The 21,910-nt window shown below is 48.8% G+C and overlaps 2 long non-coding RNA genes across 2 annotated transcripts in view; both read left to right on the top strand.

The window, feature by feature from the left end:
- Positions 1-3,593, top strand: part of LOC116079240 — a 34,348-nt gene extending 30,755 nt beyond the window's left edge. Inside the window, exon 4 of the long non-coding RNA XR_004113834.1 lies at positions 3,162-3,593. This is a non-coding gene — a long non-coding RNA (uncharacterized LOC116079240). The remainder of the gene's footprint in view (positions 1-3,161) is intronic.
- A 7,919-nt stretch (positions 3,594-11,512) lies between these two features.
- Positions 11,513-12,753, top strand: LOC116079241. Its single transcript, XR_004113839.1, has 2 exons — positions 11,513-11,626; positions 12,505-12,753. It is a non-coding gene; the product is annotated as an uncharacterized LOC116079241 (long non-coding RNA).
- The last annotated feature ends 9,157 nt before the right edge of the window (positions 12,754-21,910 follow it).

The raw sequence follows: 21,910 nt of genomic DNA, 5'->3' as shown, positions 1-21,910 counted from the left end.
GTAGTAGTGCAGATCTTTAATCCCAGCACTCAGGAGGCAGAAGCAGATGGATCTCTTAGTTCGAGGCCAGCCTGAGTGAGTTCCAGGACAGCCAGAACTACACAGAGATGGTGGTGGTGGTGGGGTGTACAAACAAACAAAACCCACAAGCAACAACAACAACAACAAATAAACACATAAATGACCCGAAACCAAGACCCCAATTTCCTGTCAAAGAAAGCTATCCAGTGCTGTATATCCCACAACCTCAGGGAAAAAATTGGCTCAACCCACTTGCTTTCTCTCCTGTGGCTTTTCCTCACCCTGCAGGGACCTCAGAACCTCTCCAAGAAGAGCTCCCCAGATCTTTCCCCACTCCTGGTGGGCTTTAGCCACACTCCTGCTCCTACCTTACAGATCCCTTCCTCAGGCTACGCTGGCTGCCTGCCCCTCTGACTTGGCAGTTGCTAGATGCAAAAGCCTGGTTTTCCTTTATTTGGGTCACATGTCACCCTATCAAGTCACTGGCCTCCTCTGACCCTTTCAGAACAGCTTGGTGTAGAATTGATGACTTAAAGACAGTGTCCAGGCCTAGCCCTGAGCCCACCCCCATTTCCTTTTTTTTTTTTTTTTGGTTTTTCGAGACAGGGTTTCTCTGTGTAGCCCTGGCTGTCCTGGAACTTACTCTATAGACCAGGCTGGCCTCAAACTCAGAAATCCACCTGCCTCTGCCTCCTAAGTGCTGGGATTAAAGATCTGCACTACTACTACTGCCTGGCTTGTTTTGTTTTGTTTTAACACAGGGTCTCATACTGTAGTCAAAGATACCCTAGAACTCACTACCTTAAGTTGGTAGTGAGTTCATGGCAATCCTCCTGCCGTGAGATGCCATACTTAGCTTTAGGTTCTGTGAGATAGATTGTTAGTAACTGAGATCCTGTTTTGGGGTTTGATACTAGAACTGGGTCCAGGCCAGAAGAGACCCTGTACTATGTAACGTTTTCTGGATGATATGTGAGGCCACCACCGCCTGGCCCCACCCCCATTTCTAAGAGAGATTATCTGGAAAAGAAAAACATGGCGAAGACTCTGAGCATGGCGGCCTATAACCTCAGCACTCCGGAGGCAGAGCAGATGGATCTCTGGGAGTTCAAGGCCAGTCTGATCAACATAACAAATTTTAAGATAGCCAGGGTTCATGTTTCAAAAACAATACAAAAGGCAAGAAAATCAACAGTGACCGAGCAGGAAATTCCATCTCTTCCAAATGCATCTTCCTCGTGGCAGCCAGGGCCGAGAAGGCGGAGGAAAAGACAGACGAGACTCAGTTATCCAACCTGCTGGGGTGGACATAAAGCTTCCCTTGCCATCTGCACCCTCCCTTCAATTCCTGATACCCCCAGGGGTAAGACTAGGGGTGTTCTCTCTCTGAGATCAAAATTAAGTAGCTGCAGCTCCGGCACAGCTCCAACACACAGTGCTGTCAGCAAGAGCAGGATGCAGAGCTCCAGTCTGCTGTCACACCTGGAAGCCTTCTCCACCTCAGACCCCTAAGCACGGCAAGAAAACTTCTGGGAGACATCTAAAGGATAAAGTAGTGGAGTAGTACAGCTCACTGCTTACCACAAAGCCCAAAGCCCAAGTTTCCAAAGCAAAAGCCCAGCACAGAATGCCAAGGAAAGTAAGTGATCAAGGCTCAGTTAATCCTATCAAAGAGAAACATTTGAGAGGGTAAGACAAGTTACCTCAATTTTGCTAATCCTGAGCAATACCCTTGCCGCTTTGGTGCCTCAAGGATGGCAACACGGCCCTTGTGCCCTTCCAGTCCAACACCTGCTAAGGCACACTTGAAACCCATATCAAATGGGTCAGGGTTTGGCTGAGCCAGGGCTTCCTCCACATGAAGCAGCAGGACCTCTGCTTTGGAAAAGAGTCATAAGGACATTGAACAACTGACTCAGCAAATCCTAAAGGGCAGGCTGGGGAGAGGGCCTGTGGGCTGGACTAGCTGCCGCTTGCTAGTAGTGAGTGCTCCTTGGAGAGGGGCCCTGGGGCCAGCAAAGACTATGGTCCTCAGAGATTCCCTTTAGAGGCAGGAGATCAGAGGGCAGGCTCTAAGAGGATCAGTCTGCGTGCTGGCCTCTTCCCCTTTAATCTCTCCTGATATTCTGATCCCTTAATCCCAATCAGACAAGTGAGGCAGTTTTGTTAATCCAAAGAGGTAAAGAAGACAGATCTGCACGAAGTCCAAGTGAGGGACACTTCACTCAGAAGGTTCCCTTTGGAACAACCATTCTGCATCCTGGGAAAGCTGCCAGATTCAAGACTGGGTGGCAGCAAAGGTGGGGGTTAGACCACAAAATCAGATAAAGAGCCCCAAGGAGACCTGGATCCTGCCTCCTTAGAGCGAGAACAATGTTACCTTGCCCTTGAGAGCCGTCCCCTTATCCCATAGACTAAGTCACACAGTGAAACAAAACACAGACTCTACCACTTGGATAATCAATTGAGTAGGAACCTGGGGAGATGAAATATGCAGCAGAAACACTGAAGGACATACATGAAGACAAAGCAATACAGTTGGACACAAGTGGCCCATACAGGTCCCTGTAATCCCAGCACACAGGAAGCAAAGTCAAGAGGCCTGCCATGAATTAGTTTAAGGCCACTGTGGGCCACATACTGAATATCCAGGCTAGCCAAGGATATACAGTAAGACTCTTGTCTCAAAAGTAAGAAAGAAAAACAGTACTCTGTTGACCCACCCATACAGCCCTGTCAGGTCAGGTTGCATTAGAGGAAGGATGCCCTGAGCCTGCCCTGGTCAGGAACCACTGGTAGACACACCCATGTCAAACAGCCAGGGCTTTCTTGCTCTGCTGCAGGATGCCTGGAAATCCAAGGTAGTGTTACATTAAAGACTCTGGCCAAACAAACTAATTCTGCCCCCAAATACTGATTCAGGCATCGAGATGATTACAAGTCCAGGGCTTTCTCCTTTCCTTTCTTCTCCCCAAATCAGAAGCTTCAAGGGCTCAAGTCATGGTCTCCGATATAGGACATGAATCTCCCAGTCACACAACACTGGACTGTTCTCATGGGAACCACTGGTGAGTCAGAAAGGGACTGAGACTCTAGGAGGGGTGTTCCTTACTTCTTTATTCTTTACTCCCCCATTCTAGAATTTTCTGATTACCCGGAACTAAGGTTCAAGCTACCAATGGAGCGACTTCCACCAGCAGTCCAGCTGCCTTCTTGTCAGTGCTGTCTTGCTGAGACCAGGCTGAGCAACACCACAGACAACTGAATCTGAACCAGCACAGACTTCCCAGGCTCCTGCTGGACCCAGGCCCCGACTACCCTGCCCTGCTCACCACTTCCTCCATGCTGCAAAACCACCACAAGCTAAAACTACCAGCTGTGGATGTCCTCAAGGTGGGCATTTCCCTTTTTTCCTAACTGTGGCACCCACCATGAGAGGCCAGGACAGGACAGGGATACCCCCAGACAATCCTGGGTCCCCGATTCTGCAGCACTCTCAGTCTCAGCCTTTAGCCTATCAAGAGACTCCATCTGATCGACAGCACACGAAGTCCTACATAAAGACAATCCTGCAGCCCTGAGGGACCTCTTTTTACCCCTTCCTTTTCTTTATGTTTGTTTGTTTGTTTTTCCCGAGACAGGGTTTCTTTGTGTAGACCAGGCTGGACTTGAACTCACAGAGACCCACCAGCAGGGATGAAAGGTATGCACTACCACATCCAGCTTCTTTATCATTTCTTTTGAAATGGGTTATCCCTCTGTAGCCCAGGCTGCCCTGAGACTCATTTTGTAGCTCAGTTTTAATAGTCCTCCCTCAGACTCCCAAGTGTCAGGATTAGAAGTGTGAGTTACTCTTTTTTTTTTAATTGATTAATTTTATTATGAGATCGCACAAAAATATTATAAGACTTTTTTTTGTTGTTGTTTTCAAGACAAGGTCTCTCTATGTAGCCTTGGCTGTCCTCTCACTCTGTAGACCAGGCTTAGCCTTGAACTCAGAAATCCGCCTGCCTCTGCCTCCCAAGTGCTGGGATTAAAGGCCTGCGCCACCACCACCACCAACCCGCAGACATTTTATTACATCAAGACATTTTACTATATATCTTAATGTATGCCCAAGCTGGCCTCAAACTCTCTGATTTATCATTCTTCTACCACTGGTACCCAGATGTCTCTCTCTCTCTCTCTCTCTTTTTTTTCTTTTGGTTTTTTTGAGACAGGGTTTCTCTGTATAGCTAGTTCTGGCTGTCCTGGAACTCACTCTGTAGACCAGGCTGGCCTCGAACTTAGAAATCCACCTGCCTCTGCCTCCCAAGTGCTGGGATTAAAGGTATGCGCTGCCGCCACCACCACCACCAGGCTCCCAGATGTCTCTTGTATTTTCTGACTGCTCAGACCACATTCAAGCTCACATCTCCCCCTCTCTCCCAGATCCTTGTAGCTTTCAAGTACACAGTACTCCAATACAGATAATTCTCTCAGAGACCAATGCATGAGCATCACTCTTTGGGGTGACTTGTCTCATCTAAAGAATGCCTCCACAGAGCTGGAGAGATGCTTCAGTGGTTAAGAGCCATTGCAGACCTTTAGAGGTTAACCCTGTGTTTGATTCTAAGCACTTAACATTTGTAACTCTCAACTACCTGTGACTCTAACTCCAGGGCCTTCATCTGGCCTCTATAGGTACCCCACATATATAGCATACATATATATACACAAAAAGAGATATAAAAAAAATACACACAAATAAATAAAATAAACGTTTAAAAATGCTCTGGAAGCCGGGCAGTGGTGGCTCACACCTTTAATCCCAGTACTTGGGAGGCAGAGGCAGGCGGATTTCTGAGTTCAAGGCCAGCCTGATCTACAGAGTGAGTTCCAGGACAGCCAGGGCTACACAGAGAAACCTCGTCTCGGAAAAAAAAAATACTCAGGATCCAGGCAGTGGTAGTGCAAGCCTTTAGTCCCAGTACTTGGGAGGCAGAGGCAGAGGCAGGCAGATCTCTGAGTTCAAGGCCAGCCACGGCTATACAGAGAAACCCTGTGGGAGGACTGGGGGGGTAAAGGTTCTGAGATCTGCTGGACTGTTTTTATTTCTCAGAAAGCCAGTTCCCATGTGTGTAGCACAGGATTCCCATTGATCCTATAAAAAAAAAAAAAAAGAGAGAGATGGAACTACTCTTGGAAGTTCAGGCTGGCCTCCATTTTGCAGGAAGCTGGGGTGGAGCTGTGGATTCAGAGGAAAGTCATGAATAAGTTTAGCCAGGAAGGGAGAATAGAGGAAGTTCAGAAAAAGGGTGGGACAGGGGAGGTTCCCTGGCCGTTTTCTCTATCCAAGAGACAGCTCTGAGTCAGCTCGGCCGATGAACCTTCTTGTGGCAACCACTGCTGCCAGCTCCTCACGTTAGCCTGTCAGACCCAGGAACCATAAAAGGACGGAAGGCAAGCCAAGCCCGTTTGTCAGCCCCTGTACTCCGTAAAAGGAGGGCTCTTTATACCTTAGTCTTTCTAGCAGCCACCTAACATGGCTGGGGACTCAGAGCTTTCTGGCCTTGCTGGTTTGCTTCATAACTAGAGAGTGCCACTAACCAGAGAACGCTGTCCCCAGCCTGGTCACGGAGACCCCACACATGCACACAGCTCATCAGTAACGGTCCAGTCCCCCAGCAGGTGAAGAGCTGCTAGAGTCTCTGCCTAAAGCCATCAGCAAGTCCACAGCTTGATCGCTGCCTGAAACTGACTGTGCCCAGGTATCCAGATTCAGCAGAGAGTAGCAGCCCAGGAATACTTGAATCAAGCCTTGGCCATCTCTATATTAGAACAAAAAATGAAAGCTACACAAAAGTATGGCCACTCCCAGCCTAAGCCTATGTTCACAAGTGCTCATGAACAACTATGGGTGAGAGGAGAAAAAAGGGACTTACCTCATCTACAGACACAGGCAGGATGACCCGACTACAAGAGAGGAAAAAGAGTGTCAGCTCCAGGCTCCGGAAGCATCACCTCAGCATAGCTGCCCAGGTCTTGCCGCATCTGACCCTTTACCCACTGACAAAAACCCACCAGGCTAGGGTCCCCCATGGCCGTTCTGGAATCCCATTTAGAACCCTGTGATTCAGTGCAAACCCCAATTTCCCTTACCTACTTTGCAGGCCACTCACTCACATCTTTCTCTCCCTTTCCCTCAATCATCTCTTCCCCGGTAAGACTTGCTAATGTGTCTAGTAACACAGAGAAGTTACAGAGAAGGCTCATCATGATGAAGATTAAGATCTGAAGAACATGGCCCTGGGGATATGCATCAATGGGCCCAACTTCCCAGCATCAGCCCTTATGGTCAAAGCTATGAAGGGGCCAATTCCCTAGAGGCTTAAGCACTGCCACCGCTGCTCTCCAAAGAATGTTACAGTGCAAGCTCCCTCATTCAACAATAAAAGGCAACCTAGATCTGACTTCCAGGAGCTATCCAAAGGCACCCAACCCTTTACTTTTCTTTCTACCTCCATTTTGACCATCTCCAAATTGTTGGAGGTGCCACGTAAGCTGATGGAGAAATTGTGGCCAGCAAAGTCCTCAAGAGGGTCACAGAACTCCAGAGAGTAGACTGGAGGCACTTCTCCATTCTCCAGGTGGCTTGCATTTGTAGCAGACCCGTGGGTGACCCCCAGGGCAATGCTTTTGAGGTCAGAGAGCTAAAGAAAGGCTCAAAAGCCAAGCCACTCAACACTGAGGAGGCAGAGGCAGGTAGTCTGTCAGCTTAAGGTCAGGCCTGGTCCACGTTGCAAGTTCCAGGCAAGCCAGAGTTACATGGCAAGACCCTGTTTCTTTCTTTCTTTTTTTTTCTTAAAAAAGAAAAAAAGAAAACAAGCCACAAATGAAAAAGTGGAAACAGGCAGTGGGAGCACACCTTTAATCCCAGCACTAAAGTGGCAGAAGCAGGCAGAACTGAGTTTGAGGCTAGCCTGGTCTACAGAGTGAGTTCCAGATCAGCCACGGTTACACAGAGACCCCGTGTCAAAATAAATAAAGTAAAAAAATAAATAAGCAAGAGGCAAAGCTGAGATTCCCAGTTCTCAGAGCCTTGCTAGAACCCGCTGGGCCCTTTGCACCTTGTATGCTTGCTTAGGAAGGCATGAGCATATCATCCTTCCTATGAGGAGGTTCAAACATGTCTTTTTGCTCCAGGATGCATAACAGCTTGCTATTCCTTAGTCCCACAAAGTTCTCCCAGGCAGCAAGAAAACACACAGTGAGACCTGAGGAAAACATCACAGTAAAAACCAGGCATCAAGCAGAAAAAGCAGCAGGAAAATAAATAAATAAATAAAATGGGCTCCAAGTCTTTACTCCCTGCTAATTCCCTTCCTCCGGGAAGACTCGAATAACGTAAATCCTCCCATTAGAGGAAAGCAACGGTGCATAGAAGTACTTCCAACTGAGAGGGCAGAATTTCTGCACCCTCAGAAGAAACTTCCTAGAAAACAATACGCCTTTTATCTTCAAGAACACAGCAAAAATCACATCGAAGAATTTGCAGAACTCGCCAGGCAGTGGTGGCACAGCACTTGGGAGGCAGAGGCAGGTGGATTTTTGAGTTTGAGGCCAGCCTGGTCTACAGAGTGAGTTTCAGGACAGCCAGAGCTATACCAAGAAACCCTGTCTCAAAAATCACGAAGAAAAAAAAAAAGAATTTACAGAACTCAAATCGGGAAAAAATCCTGTCAAAAGAAGTGTCAGAAAAACCAACAGGGACAACCTTGAGGTCCAAGCTGCCCCTCAGAACAGACTAGTTACAGTCCAGTGCCTTCAAGGATGCTCTGAGCCTGCTTCCATCTGCACATTTCTCCCCTGCTTCCTCGAAACAGAACCCCCTCAGCAGCCACAGGGGACAATCGGAAAGGATAAGGCCATAGAGGCCCAGCTAGGCCAAGACTGGAGCCATGCTCACCATGGCATGACCTTCACTTGTGTCCGTTTCAGGGCTGCAGCGCTGCAACCATAGCCAAGTATCTTGATGCCCCCTCCTGCCCAGTTTCCCATCCTGTGCCCTGTCGAAGGATGCACACACAGAGAACCTGTCCGTCACATGGAAACACAGATTCTGTATCATCACCAGCGCCCTTGGCCCTTCTCCTGGTAGGCTTCAAGTGGGGAGAACAAAGGATGGGAAAGGAATGACTGCCTCCCAAACTCACTTGTCTCTTCAAAAGGCCCTTCTTTCCCCAGCTTGACCTTTACAAAACTACATATTTCTACAGACTGTAGGATTCATGTGGGATTTTTTTTTAAATCTGAAAAGTGAGAAGAGCTCGTTTGTTTGGACACTATGGATTAAAATGCAAAGCGCACTATGTTCTCCTTGGAGAACACTGGTACCCAAGTGTTCTTGATCCTCAGCACATAAAGCTCCAAGCTCTAGCTGGATTAACATCAGACTGGGTATCAAGGGAGGCAATGGGGCCTCCAAATAATGTTCTCAAGAGTCAAAGTGGGATAACACCTAGCTCTCTTTTGTTTGCCATTCAAACTACACTATGTCTTCAACATCTTAAATACCTCCAAGGAGAAAGCCCTGGGGGGATAGACAAAGTGCCTTCACTGACAAGACAGAAAGAGTCCTCCACACATTTACTTGGTCACTAAGAGTTTCCCAAGGTTCTCTCTACTTGGACATCTCCCATTTCTGAACTTCTGCAGCTTAGGAGCCAATGCTGCCCACTTGCCCTCCCCTCTAGGGAAGTATAGAAGCACCATAAAATCTATGCACACATCCAATTTCTCCTGGAGGAGGGCAGAAAGCCCTGGGATGTTCACTTGGAACCATGACCCTCAGGAGTGGTCATACTGTCTGAAAGACAGCAATCCAAATAGCCCCACCTGTCAGCCAAGCCCCTGGGTTTCAGGAGCAAGCATCTATCTCCCTCCAAGCCCTGCCCATCCCCCATATCAACACATTTGTGGGACCTCCTCAATTCCTCCAAACAATGCACTCATCTCTTTGCACGACCATCCAGCATCCCATAGGATTGGATATCCCTGTCTTGGCCCCGACCACCTCCATTAGCAGGCATATTCATTCTTAAATCATCTTCCTGGCTGGTCCTGGGTCCTGCTAACATCCTGCACTTCTCTCTTACCCACACTCCTTCACATCACTTCAGAATCTGCCAAGTCCTAAGCAGGTATGCTGAGCCTCTTGCAAAAGCCTCTTCTTCTGCACCTACTTGGGTACCATGCCACTCCATCCATCCCCACCCCAGCCCTGTTATCCAGTCCCCTACGCTCTTTCTCCCATCCCATCACTCAAGCGTGGCTTTGACTGAAATCTTTTTTTTCTGCAACCAATTATTACAATCCTCCTCCTTCTGCTGCCTCAGGCAGCCACTGTCCATGCCCCAGGTTCCGCCTCAACACTCCTCCCCACCACCTCAACTCCATTCCAAGAGCTACCTTATCTGATCTTCCCTGCCCCTTGGTACAGCTCAGCCTCAAACCCCTCCCCAACGTCAGTCAACTCACCCGCGCTGCCTGCCCTTGTCCCACTGCTCCTCGGTCCCTTACACAACTCCTCAGTCCTTCAGGCAGTTCTGCCTGCCCCTTCATCCCTCAGCGCCCACCATAGGGCCACACCACATCCAGAGCTCTACCTTCCCCGGGCCCCTCCTCATGCCTCCTCTGGCTCTCCCTATCCCCTTGACCCCTCCTCAGGCCCTGGCCGGTCCGCACCGGTTCTCGGCCTCCTCTCTGGCCTATTCGATCTCACCTCAGGTGCTGTCTGTCACCCTCTGGCCCCTCCGGCCCCACCTCAGGCCCCTTCCAGCCCCCGCTGTCCTCTCCGCCCCTGCTAGGCGGCCCAACAGCCCCATCCGGTGTTCTCCATCCCCCGGCAGGCAATCTGCCTTCGCGGCCGTCATCCCGATCCTCCCTTCCGCCTCGCTTCCGCACAGCCGACCCGACACTCACTACTCCTTGAGCAGCACCATGTCGCTTCGCGACTCGGCGACTGCCAGCTGCCAGCCCGGCCTCCCGCCCGCTTCCCGGTGGCCGCTCTCCCGGTGGCCCGGCCCGGCCCCGCTGCCTGTGCGCCTTCGTCGTGGTCTGCTCTGTCCCCGCTGCTCTCGCTGCGGTCGCCGCGCGGGCTTCTGCCGCCCAGCCCTGGCCTCGCCACCTCCCGCGCCTCTGCCGACGCCGCCCGGAGCTCCGGTTCCGCAGCGCCGCGCGGGGGCGGGGCGTCTCTGCGGCAACCAAAGCGTCAGACGCAGCAGTGCGCGTTGACCTCACGCGGGGCGGGGCCTTCCCGGGTCCGCCCCTCCACCCTTAAATGGGCCGTGGCTCCGGATCCATGTCAGCATCTGGGCCCAGGTCTGGTTTGGTAGTCAGGAAGTAGAGAGACATGTTTGGTATGAATGCTCTTCTGCATCGAGAGCTGCTGTGCCTATATGCTTGGACGTCGCTGGTGGGTGTACTGAGAACCAAGCGTGTCAAAAATAAAATGAGTTGGAGATTTAGTTCAACCACGAAGCACTTGCCTAATTTGGATTCATCAAGAAACCAAAACGAAACAAGTGTATATATACTTTCTCTAAATACTTGACTCCACAACTCCACCAGAAAGATAATTACTGTCCTCGTGTACAGGCAAAAAGGCTGCAGAAGGTTACATTTGCTTATGACAGGTTTTTCATGATGTAGCTGAGATTTAATGTTTTTTTTTTTTTTTTGAGACAGGATCTCACTATCTAGCTCTGGCTGTCCTGGAACTTGCGCTGTAGACCAGGTTGGCCTCGAACTCAAAGGCCCCTCTGCCTCTGGCTCCTGAGTGCTGGGTATAGCTAAATTCTACCTTAAAATCTTAGTGTCTTCTCATCCATCTAATAAACATTGGCTGTGGATTTGCTGTGTACCAGAGCCTGTGCTATCCTGGATAGCTAGAACAAGGCTGGCACTATCTTGCCCTTAAGGAGCTGGTAACCAAATGGAGGGGAGGCAGGTAATGGTTGAGGGTAGCAGGCAATTGGAAGGAAAGGGGCTACCAGGGCTAGTGGTACAGGCCTGTAATCCTAGCTGTCCGGGAGCTGAGGCAGGAGGATGGAAAGTTCAAAGCCTGCCTGAAAAACTTAGTAAGTCACTGTCTCATAAAAGATGAGGAGAGGCTGGGCTGTGGTAGCGCACACTTTTAATCCCAGCACTTGGGAGGCAGAGACAGGCGAATTTCTGAGTTTGAGGCCAGCCTGGTCTGTAAGTTCCAGGACAGCCAGGACTACACAGAGAAACCCTGTCTTGAAAAAACTAAAAAAAAAAAAAAAGGTGAGGAGAGGGCTGGGATGTGGCTCTTAGGGCACTTGCCTAATATACAGGAAGCCCTAGGTTTAATCCCAGGATCACAGAAAGAGAAGAAAAAGGAAGCTCAGCAGGAGGGTGGGGGGAGGGTGTGTGTGTGTGTGTGTGTGTGTGTGAAAGTTGTGTTTGATAGGATCACACCTGACAGCACCTGGTGTATGTGAAGAGTCCCTTGAAGGAAAGCATCCCAGAGATCCACAAGATGCTAGAGAGGACCAGGCACAGCAGAGTGTACACACGGTCCTGATAAAGACCATGGCCAAAGGTAACTCGGGGAGAAAAGGGTTTATTACAATTTTGAGATTAGAATCCACTAGCAAGGGAAAACAGAGCAGGAACCTGAAGGCGGGAACTGAAACAGAGGCTATGGAGGAGTGCTGCTGAACTGGCTTGCTCAGCCTGCTTTCCTGTACAGCCCAGGACCACCTAGCCAGGCACTGTATTCACCAGGATGAGCTGAGGCTTCCCACAGCAACCATCAATGTAGAAAATGCCCCCACAGGCTTGCCTGCAGGCCAATCTGATGGGAACCTGTTCTCCACTGAGGTTCCCTCTTCACAGATGACCCCTGCTCACTAAAGCTGAGGAAACGACTGACGGGCTCCAAACTAGCAGAAGTAACCAGAGCATTGAGTCTGGAGGCTGAAGAGCTGGGAAGGGATAGGTTCCTGGTGGCTGATGATAGTATAGGCTGCAGGCCAGGGGAGGGCATTGGAGGGATGGTTTCTCCCTGAATGTTGGGGGCAGGGAGGGAAGAAGAGAGGGTTGAATGGGGCCAAACATAGGCAGGGAGACTAGTGAGGAGGAGGCAGTGACAGAAACCCAGGGAGCATTCAGGATTGGGGGAAAAACAGGACTTATTGGCCAAGAGGGCAACAGGGTAAGAGCAAGGGATGAAGCAAGAAACACAGGCCTGGGAGCCGGAGTGAACAGCACTCAGACAGCAAAGGGGCTGGCAAGCAGGTGGTACTCACCGAGAGGGGGCGCCTGAAGGATATCTGGGTGCAATGTGAGAGAACTACCTGAGACAGTGGCTCAGAAAGGACCCAGGGAGCAGAAGGCCATACTGTCACCCAGCTGCGATCAGTGGCCATGGCTGCTCAAAGCGTTCTATCTACTGGCCATTCATTCATCAAACCCTAGGAGAGCAAGGAGAACTATAAAAACCCAAGGCAAAGACTCTGAAAGCTAGGCAAGCTTGAAGAAGTGACCTGGCCACCGGTGCCCCAGCCCTCCAGCACAGGGATCTCTCTCCTCCATGGTCTCAATGGATGGTTCTCTAGAAAATGCTGGCTCTCTCCAGGAAGTAACCAGATCCCGCCCTCCTGGGAACTTGCAGGCTAGTTTGGGAGACTACATTTATTCATTCACTCAATAAATATTGATTGAGCACCTGGCCCTGTCCTGGGTCCTTTTCTAGATACTTAAAATACAAGGGATGACCAAGCAAACAAGATCCCTCCCTTGCTGAATGGAGGGAAGCTCAATATAAACTTACAGAAGTGGCTTTTAGAAGAGACCAGTGTGACTTAGAAGCTGAATTGGATGAATGACCCTGGGGGCAGCATTAGCAGTGATGTTTAGTCAGAGGAATTGCTGCTAATTAGTGGACTAAGGCTAAAGCATGAGATTGGAGGGCTGCAATGTGTGGCCCCATCCAGCCCTCTCTTCTTCCCTAGACACTGAGGGAACTTAAAGCACAAAACACCAAGGTGAGAGATGCAGTTCCCCTAGCAAAATGCTTGCCCAGCTCTTTTGAAGTCCAGAATTGCGAGCTCAATCCCAGTACCACATAAATCAGGCCTGATAGCTCATGCCTGGAATCCCAAAACTTCTGAAATAGAGGAAGGAAGTTGAAGAGTTTAAGGTTGGGGCTGGAGAGATGGCTCAGCAGTTAAGAGCACTGACAGCTCTTCCAGAGGTCCTGAGTTCAATTCTCAGCAACCACATGATGGCTCACAACCATCTGTAATGGGATCTGATGCCCTCCTCTGGAGCATGAAGACAGCCTACTCATACACATAAAATAAATATTTTTTAAAAAGGAATGGCACAGCAGTTGCCATTTAAAAAGAGAGAGAGGCCAGGCGGTAGTGGTGTACGCCTTTAATTCCAACACTTGGGAGGCAGAGGCAGGTAGATTTCTGAGTTTGAGGCCAGCCTGGTCTACAGAGTGAGTTCCAGGATAGCCAGGGCTACACAGAGAAACCCTGTCTCAAGAGAGAGAGAGAAAGAGAGAGAGAAAGAGAGAGAGAGAGAGAGAAAGAGAGAGGAGAGAGGGCTGGAGAGATGGCTCAATGGGCAAGAGCACCAACTGCTCTTCCAAAGGTTCTGAGTTCAAATTCCAGAAACCACATGGTGGCTCACAACCACCTGTAATGAGATCTGACACCCTCTTCAGGTGTGTCTGAAGACAGCTACAGTGTACTTATTTACAATAATAAATAAATCTTTAGGCCAGAGCAAGCAAGGAGTGTGCCAGCAGAGTTGACTGGAATGAGCACGACTGACCAGAACAAGCAGAGATCCTAAAATTCAATTCTCAACAACCACATGAAGGCTCACAACCATCTGTACAGCTACAGTGTACTCATATACATAAAATAATAAATCTTTAAAAAGAGAGAGAGAGCCATTCACAGCAATTCATTCAGTTTGAAGCTAGCCTAGGCTACACAAGACCATGTCCAAAAAATCCAAAAAAACAAAAACAAAAAGCAAAAAACTAAAGAAAACCAAAGGGCTGGAGAGATGGCTTAGCTCAGTGCATGCCACTCCTTCAGAAGACTGGAGCACCCCATGTATGTCAGCTCCCAAGCCACCCATGTCACACAGCCTCACGGGAATCTGACACCTCTGGCCTCCTGCTGCTCCTGCACTTGCCCACAGACAGAAACAGACACATGCACATCATTTTAAAATAATTAAAAAAAAAATCTTGCCGGGTGGTGGTGGCACACGCCTTTAATCCCAGCACTTGGGAGGCAGAGGCAGGTGGATTTCTGAGTTCAAGGCCAGCCTGGTCTACAGAGTGAGTTCCAGGACAGCCAGGGCTACACAGAGAAACCCTGTCTCGAAAAACCAAAACAAACAACAAAAAAAATAAAAAATAAAAAACAATTAAAAAAAGGAAAAAAAAGCCAGGTGGTATAAAAGCAATTTGAGCAGAAAATGACCAGGAAGACCTCTACAGAGGGAAAGCATGGAGCCGCAGGTGCAGGGTAGGGCTTGCCTCTGAAGTGGGGGGCCTGAGGCCGGAGCAGCACATACTGGTTACAGGAGTTGAGAATGGAGTGGCCTAAAGATAGGGTTGAGCTTGGGACTTTAAGTGCCAGTTGAGAGGCTCCTGCTGATAAGGGAGCAATGAAGGGGCCCTAAGGAAGGCCTAACTTACAGCCCAGATTCATCCCAGGAGGTTTGCCACTCCTGCCTGTCTCTGTCCTTTCTTCAAGCATTTCAAAGTCCTCAAGCTAGGTCACTCCACCCCACCATGCTTCGCTGTGTCTACTCGGAATGCAGATCCTGTCTTACAAGTCTACTGTCATCACGATGAACCATTTCTTCTCTCTCGTTTAAAAGTATATTTTTATATTCACTGGTATTTTGCCTGCATGTATGTTTGTGTCACTCCCCAGAATTGGAGTTACAGTTGTGAGGTGCCATGTGGATAGGGAATTGAACCCAGGTCCTCTAAAAGAGCAGCTAGAACTCTTTTTTTTTTTTTAAGGTTTATTTATTTTTTTAAAAAGATTTATTTTATATATATGGGTAGATGTACAGATGGTTGTGAGCCTTCATCTGGTTGTTGGGGATGGAATTTTTTTAGGCCTTCTGCTCGCTCTGGTCAACCTCGCTCACTCCAGTCACCTCGGCTCACTCAGTCCCTGCTTGCTCCGGCCCAAAGATTCATTTATTATTATACAGAAGTACACTGTAGCTGACTTCTGACACACCAGAAGAGGGCATTGGATGTCTGTTACAGATGGTTGTGAGCCACCATGTGGTTGCTGGGAATTGAACTCAGGACCTCTGGAAGAGCAGTCGATGCTCTTAACCGCTGAACGATCTCTCCAGCCCCAGCTAGAACTCTTCACCAGTGAGCTACCTCTCCAGTGTCTTCTTTGTTGTTATTGAGATTTGTGCATTATAGGGGCCAGCCCATCCACTCAGTGAGTTAAGGTTCTTGTGGCCACACCTGATAACTGACTCCATCAAGCTGTCTTCTGATTTCCACACATGCACATGTGTATGTTTGTACATGTGCCACAGTGAATGCATGGAGGTCAAAGGACAACCTGTGAAAGTTCTCTTGGATTGAACTCAGGCTGTCAGGCTTAGAAGCAAGCCACTAGACCCATAGAGTCATCTCATCCATTTGTTTTTCTCCTCCTTCTTCTTTTCCTTTCTTTCCTTCCTTCCTCCCTTCCTTTCTTCTGGTACTGCTACCAAGGATATGAAATCCAGGTTTCTTTTACCTTCCCCGCTTCTGACTCCCCCTTCCCAACTCTAGTTTTTCAAGACAGGGTTTCTCTTTCTAGCCCTGGCTGTCCTGAAACTCACTCCCTAGACCAGGCTGGTCTTGAGCTCACAGAGATCTGCCTGCTTCTGCTTCCTGAGTGCTGAGAACTATGTTTCTTGCATGTAAACTCTCCCATGTTGTTACACCCCTAAGCCTTTTTTTTTTTTTTTTTTTGGTTTTTCAAGACAGGGTTTCTCTGTGTAGCCCTGGCTGTCCTGGAACTCACTCTGTAGACCAGGCTGGCCTGGAACTCAGAAATCCACCTGCTTCTGCCTCCCAAGTGTTGGGATTAAAGGCGTGTACCACCACTTCCCGGCACATTTATTTTTTTGACACAGGATCTTACTACATGACCCTGGCTGGCCTGGAACTCTCTACCTAGAGTAAACTGACCCTTGAACTCAGTGATCCATCTGCCTCTGCCTCCCAAGTGCTAGGATAAAAGGTGTGTGCCTTGGAGCTGAAGAGCTAGCTCAGCAGTTAAGACGAGCACCTGCTACTCTTGCAGAGGACCTGGGTTCAGTTCCTTGCACCTCCATAGTGGCTTACATCTACCTACAACTCCAGTTCCAGAAAAGCCGATGTCTTCTTTTGTCCTCCATGAGCACCTGGCACTCACAACTGTACACACACATACATGCAAGCATTCAAATGTAGACATAAAATTAAATTCTCACAAAAAAATTAAGATATGTGCCACATCCAGCCCTGAAACATTTTTTTCCTGTTTTTTGTTTGTTTGTTTTTCTGAGATGGAGTTTCTCTGTATAATACTGGCTATTCTGGAACTTGCTCTGCAGACCGGGCTGGCCTTGAATTCATAGAGATCCACCTGCCTCTGCCTCCAGAGTAATGGGATTAAAGGCTTATCCACCACTGCCACCCAGCATGATACATTTTCACCATGTAGTCCAGGTTTGCCTTGAACTAGTTTTGAGGCCTGGACTTGTGATCCCCCTTCCTTGGGAGGGAGGGATTATAGGCATGAACAGCCACATCAGGCTCCATTTTACTTTCTTTATGTTATCTCTTCTGCAGATCATATTCCAATTTCCCCTTATAGATTTGTATTGTTATTTTTTTTTAGAGAAATTCAGTACATAAAGTCCCTGTGGTTGTTTGTTTTATATATTTTGAGTCTTATTGTTTTGTCTGTTCTATGTAGCCCAGGCTAACCTCAAATTTACTATGTAGCAAAGGATGACCTTAATTGTCTTTTCTTTCTTTTAAATAATTATTTATTTATTTTATGTATATGAGTACACTGTAGCTGTCTTCAGACACACCAGAAGAGAGCATCAGATTCCATTACAGATGGTTGTGAGCCACCATGTGGTTGCTGGGAATTGAACTTAGGACCTCTAGAAGAGCAGTCAATGCTCTCCATCCCTGAGTCATCTCTCCAGGCCCTGACCTTCCATTTTTCTAATCCTGCTACTTCCACCTCCTGAAGGCAAAGATTACATTACAGCCAGGAACTCCTACACCCGGTCTGTGTAGTGATGGAGTCAGAAGCAGGGCTTCATGCACACAGAGCAAGCGCTCTATCAGCTGAGCCACATCCCCAGACCCTGAATTTTGTTTCCTAGGTCACTTTCACCCTAGCAAGGTAGGCTTCCCCAGACATGGGCCTTCAGATGCAAGATCCACAGTCTGTAACTGTGCTCCAGTGTTTACAGCTTCCTCCCAACAGACATCCCAGGTGCCTGATGCCTGAGCCCCAGCCTACCTGAGACTTTCCTACCTGACACTGGGCAAGCTAACCTCTTCAGTGATAAATGCCCACACAAGGGCACAATGGGCTTGCAGGGACTCATTAGAGGAGCCTGTATCACCAAAGCAGTGTTTGCGGCATGTGATATGAGTCCATGTTATTTTTAATGATCCTATTATTTTCTGGGTACAGGTATTTTCCCTGCATGTATGTCCATGTACTGCTGTGTTTCTGGTACAAAGTAGGTCATAGAAGGGCATCAGATTCCCTCAGAACTGGAGTGACAGATAGATGTGACCTGCCATGTAGATGCTGAGAATTGAACTCTGGCCCTCTATAAGGAGAGCCAGTGCTCTCACCATCTCTTCAGCCCAGAGTACTGGTTGCTTTTCTAGAGAACTTGAGTTCAGTTCCCAGACTCAGAACCCATGTCAGCTTAGTCAGAACTGTTTGTAGCTCCAGGAAGTCTGTTATCTCTAGCCTCTGGGACCAACTGTACTCACATGCACATATCCATGTACACACACACACACAATTATGAAAATTATTTTTTTAAAGATTTATTTTATGTACATGAGTACACACTGTAGCTGTACTGATGATGTGAGCCTTCATCTGGCAGAATTGACTTTTAGGACCTCTGCTTGCCCCAGTTGACCCTGCTCGCTCCGGTACGACCTGCTTGCTCTGGTCTGGCCCACTCACTCAGTCCCTGCTGGCTCTGGCCCAAAGATTTATTTATTGTTATAAAAAAGTGCACTGTAGTTGTCTTCAGCCAGAAGAGGGTGTCAGATCTCAATACGGGTGGTTGTGAGCCACCATGTGGTTGCTGGGATTTGAACTCAGGACCTTCAGAAGAGCAGTTGGTGCTCTTACCGGCTGAGCCATCTCACCAGCCCGAAAAAAAAATAATAGTAATAGTAATAATAGTAATAATGATAATGCTTGTGTTTTTGTTTTTCAAGACAGGGTTTCTCTGTGTAGCCTTGGTTGTCCTGGAACTCATTTTGTAGACCTGGCTGGCCTCGAACTCAGAAATCTGTCGCTTCTGCCTCCCAAGTGCTGGGATTAAAGGCATGTGCTATTACTGGCTGGCCCAAAAATTATTTTTAAATATTTTTATTTACCTTGTATATATGTGCATTTCTGAGTATATGTAACATACTGCTTGTGTATAGGTTCTTGAGGAGGTCAGAAAAGGGTGTTGGATCCCTTACGGCAGGAGTTATATATAGGAGGTTGTAAGCCACCTGATGTGGGTGCTGGGAACTGAACCTGGGTCTTTGGCAAGTGCAGCAAGTGCGTTTTAACCACTCTGAGCCACCTCTCCCACCACTCCTATTTACTTACTTTTTTTCCTTTTGTTTGTTTGTTTGAGACAAGGTTTCCCTGTGTAGCCCTGGCTGTCCTGGAACTCACTGAGCCACCTCTCCAGCCCCATCATCTCCTTTCTTCCTGTGTCCCTCTTTCAGGAGCCGCCCCACTCCCTCCCCACTGAATGTCTCTGTTACTGGAGTCTGGGGTGCATACCTCAGCCTTCCTTTCCTTTGTCTTCTCTTTGCAACTGTCTTCTTTGGGCACATCTCCTTCCCTCCACCCCTCACCCCCTTCATCTTTTGGTCTCTGGATCTCCTGGCTCAGCCCCTGCAGTCTCCCCTGGCTGGCTGGACTTTGTTACTGCCTCAGCTACAGCCACACCTGTAACCAATCTCTTCATATCTCCGAGAGACCGAGTTTCACTGTTTCCATCTTCTGCACTGCCTCTGCCTACAGGGCCAGGGTGGGCTGGTCAACTTGTCTGCTTCCCGGACTCCTCCTCTCTCTGGCTTTAAGACAGGGCTTCCCTCTGTAGCCCAAGCTGGCCTCAAACTCATGATCCTCCGAACTGCTCCTCCTGCCTCAGTTGCTGGAATCACAGGTAGGTTCCAACCACCACACCTGGCTCTGTCTTTTAAAACCTCATCCCAGCAGTGTTTACTGGGCAGCTATTTCACACCAGCACAGGCTGAGTCCCCAGAGGTATCGTGATGACCAAGGCAGAGCTTGTGCCAGCTTTCAAGGAACATTCCTTCTGATGGTAGGTAGACAGACACTGGACAAAGAGCAGACCGGGCTGCAGGTGGAACTCAGCAGTGAGGCTCTTAGCATGCCCGAGGCCCTGAGTTCTTTCCCCAGTACTACAAAAGGAAGTCAATGGCCCATTACTCATGATTCTGGCTGCCCAGATGATCCAACTGGGCACAGGAGTCGGCAGGCCTGAGAGCAAGCTGCTGTGTGTCCATGACAATCCTGTCACTAAATAAGACTTGGTGCACCTCAGGAATTAGATTCAAGTGTTTAACCCCACTTGTTGTCTCTGAATAGGTTTCCTTATGAAGCAGGCTGGGAGAGAAATAAATAGAAGCAATTAAAATGCAAGACAAACAAACAAAACCTCTATGAATCCCAATGGCTGCTGGACCTAGTGGGATGGCTGGAGGCCCTGGTGTCCTGTGAGGAGGAGGACCCTTCACCTTTGTCTCCTCTCACACTGGTCTATACAGGGTTAAAACACAAACACATAAAGCAGCTGTTGAGCTAACATTTGAAAAGAGTGATATTTTACATAAAACTCTGGATTCCTAGCTTCTCAGGGGAAAAAAAAAATGTATCAGACCTGGCCCCATGGGGCACATTCCACCTGACAGTAATTGGCTGTCTCTCTGTAAGTGGGGGCTGCAGTCCCCAAGTTTTAGTTTGCCCTTGAAGTGGAGGTCATATCAGAAAAAAAAAAGGCGTCTGCTCCACCCCCCCAAAAAAAAAGACGTTGACTCCATCCAAAGTGGAGTGAGGGTGGGGAATGATAGCTACAGAAGATGGGGGGCAGAGCCACTGTCCAAGCTTGCAGGCCTCATCCCCCATCCTAGCATCTCTGCCCTGCATCCCTCTGACTGTCCCCTCTCTCCTGAGCTTCAGGACCCCTCCCCTTCAGCAGCAGTGAGAACCATGCTTTTCACTAGGGGCTGGGAGTCTGTGGTAAGAGTGGTGTGATCCAGGCAGAGAGAGACACGGAAGCCACAGAGGAGTTCTTAGTCATTCTCAGCATACATTTATTAAGTGCTTACTGTGTGCCAAGGAGTATGCTTCGGGCTAGGAACAGTAGAAGTGACAGGGAAGAGCCAAGGTCAGCTGCTGAGTTATCAGTGACACTGCGTGACCCCAGTGACCAGAAGAACACACCCTCAGGCCTCACTCTGAGGCTTGGTCTGGGTTTTTGAGGTGGCCTGCATTCTGACCTGCCTAAGATGCTCCTAGTACCAGAAAGGGACACTGTAACACTGTAGCCTTTCCTGTGCCTCCCGGTGTTACAGCACACAGGCACACCTATACATTTCTCTCAACACAGACACACCAGCATGCGCTCTCTTTCTTCTCTCTCCTCTCTCTCTCTCTCTCTCTCTCTCTCTCTCTCTCTCTCTCTCTCTCTCTCTCTCTCTCTCTTTCTCTCTCTCTCTCTCTCACACACACACACACACACACACACAAAGCGTCTGGCCAAGTAGTAGTCCATCAAAAAGGCGGTATGGGCTGGGACTTTTGACACCAAGACTCTGGCCAAGCCTCTTACCAAAACGTGAAAGACAAAATAGAAAAGTAGGCAAGGGGGGAATTTAAGGCTTCTCTGTAAGACAAGTTCTGAAGAGGCTGAGGTCAGTGCCATCTTTACCAGTATGGCATGGCCAGTCAGTCCCCTTGTGTCAGTGTCCTGTCGTAGGAAGGAGGGGGTGCCTGGCTCCCCCGTGCTGTCTGCCTCTCTCCCAGGATCCTGGTGGTTATGTTTGTGCTGTGTGCTATACACACTGCTGTTCTTGTGATTTCCCTACAGGCCCCCTTGGCCACACTGTGAGCACAGAAGTCTCCATCTCGAGTGAGAAAATAACACTCAAGCTTTCCCTGAGAATGTGGGGTGGCTGCTAACCCACATGCTTCCCTCAGAGAACAGTCAAGGTTAGAAAGTGACCTGTGGTCCTGTCTTGGATCTATCCAGGTAAGAATGACTCACTGCAGGGACCAAGGGGCACAGCTGGTGGCGGTGCTGGCAGAGCCACAGTACCTTCCTCATAGAGGGCACGGACTCTCAACTCTCAACTCAGGAGGCTCTGTCCACACTCTAGGGCTCAGGGCCAGAGCAAGCATGGGGACGCAGCCTCATCTTGACCCTCAATCCAGGGAAGGGCTACAGCCTGAGGATAAGCCAGCCCTCGTGTTACAACACTTGTGTGCTCTTCCCACACAGCTGAGTCAATACACTTAGGTTGTGCCCTAGTATCTTCACA

This window comes from Mastomys coucha, unplaced genomic scaffold, assembly GCF_008632895.1.
Source record: "Mastomys coucha isolate ucsf_1 unplaced genomic scaffold, UCSF_Mcou_1 pScaffold5, whole genome shotgun sequence".
NCBI classification, from domain to species: Eukaryota; Metazoa; Chordata; class Mammalia; order Rodentia; family Muridae; genus Mastomys; species Mastomys coucha.
This window is presented reverse-complemented; position numbering and strand designations above follow the sequence as displayed.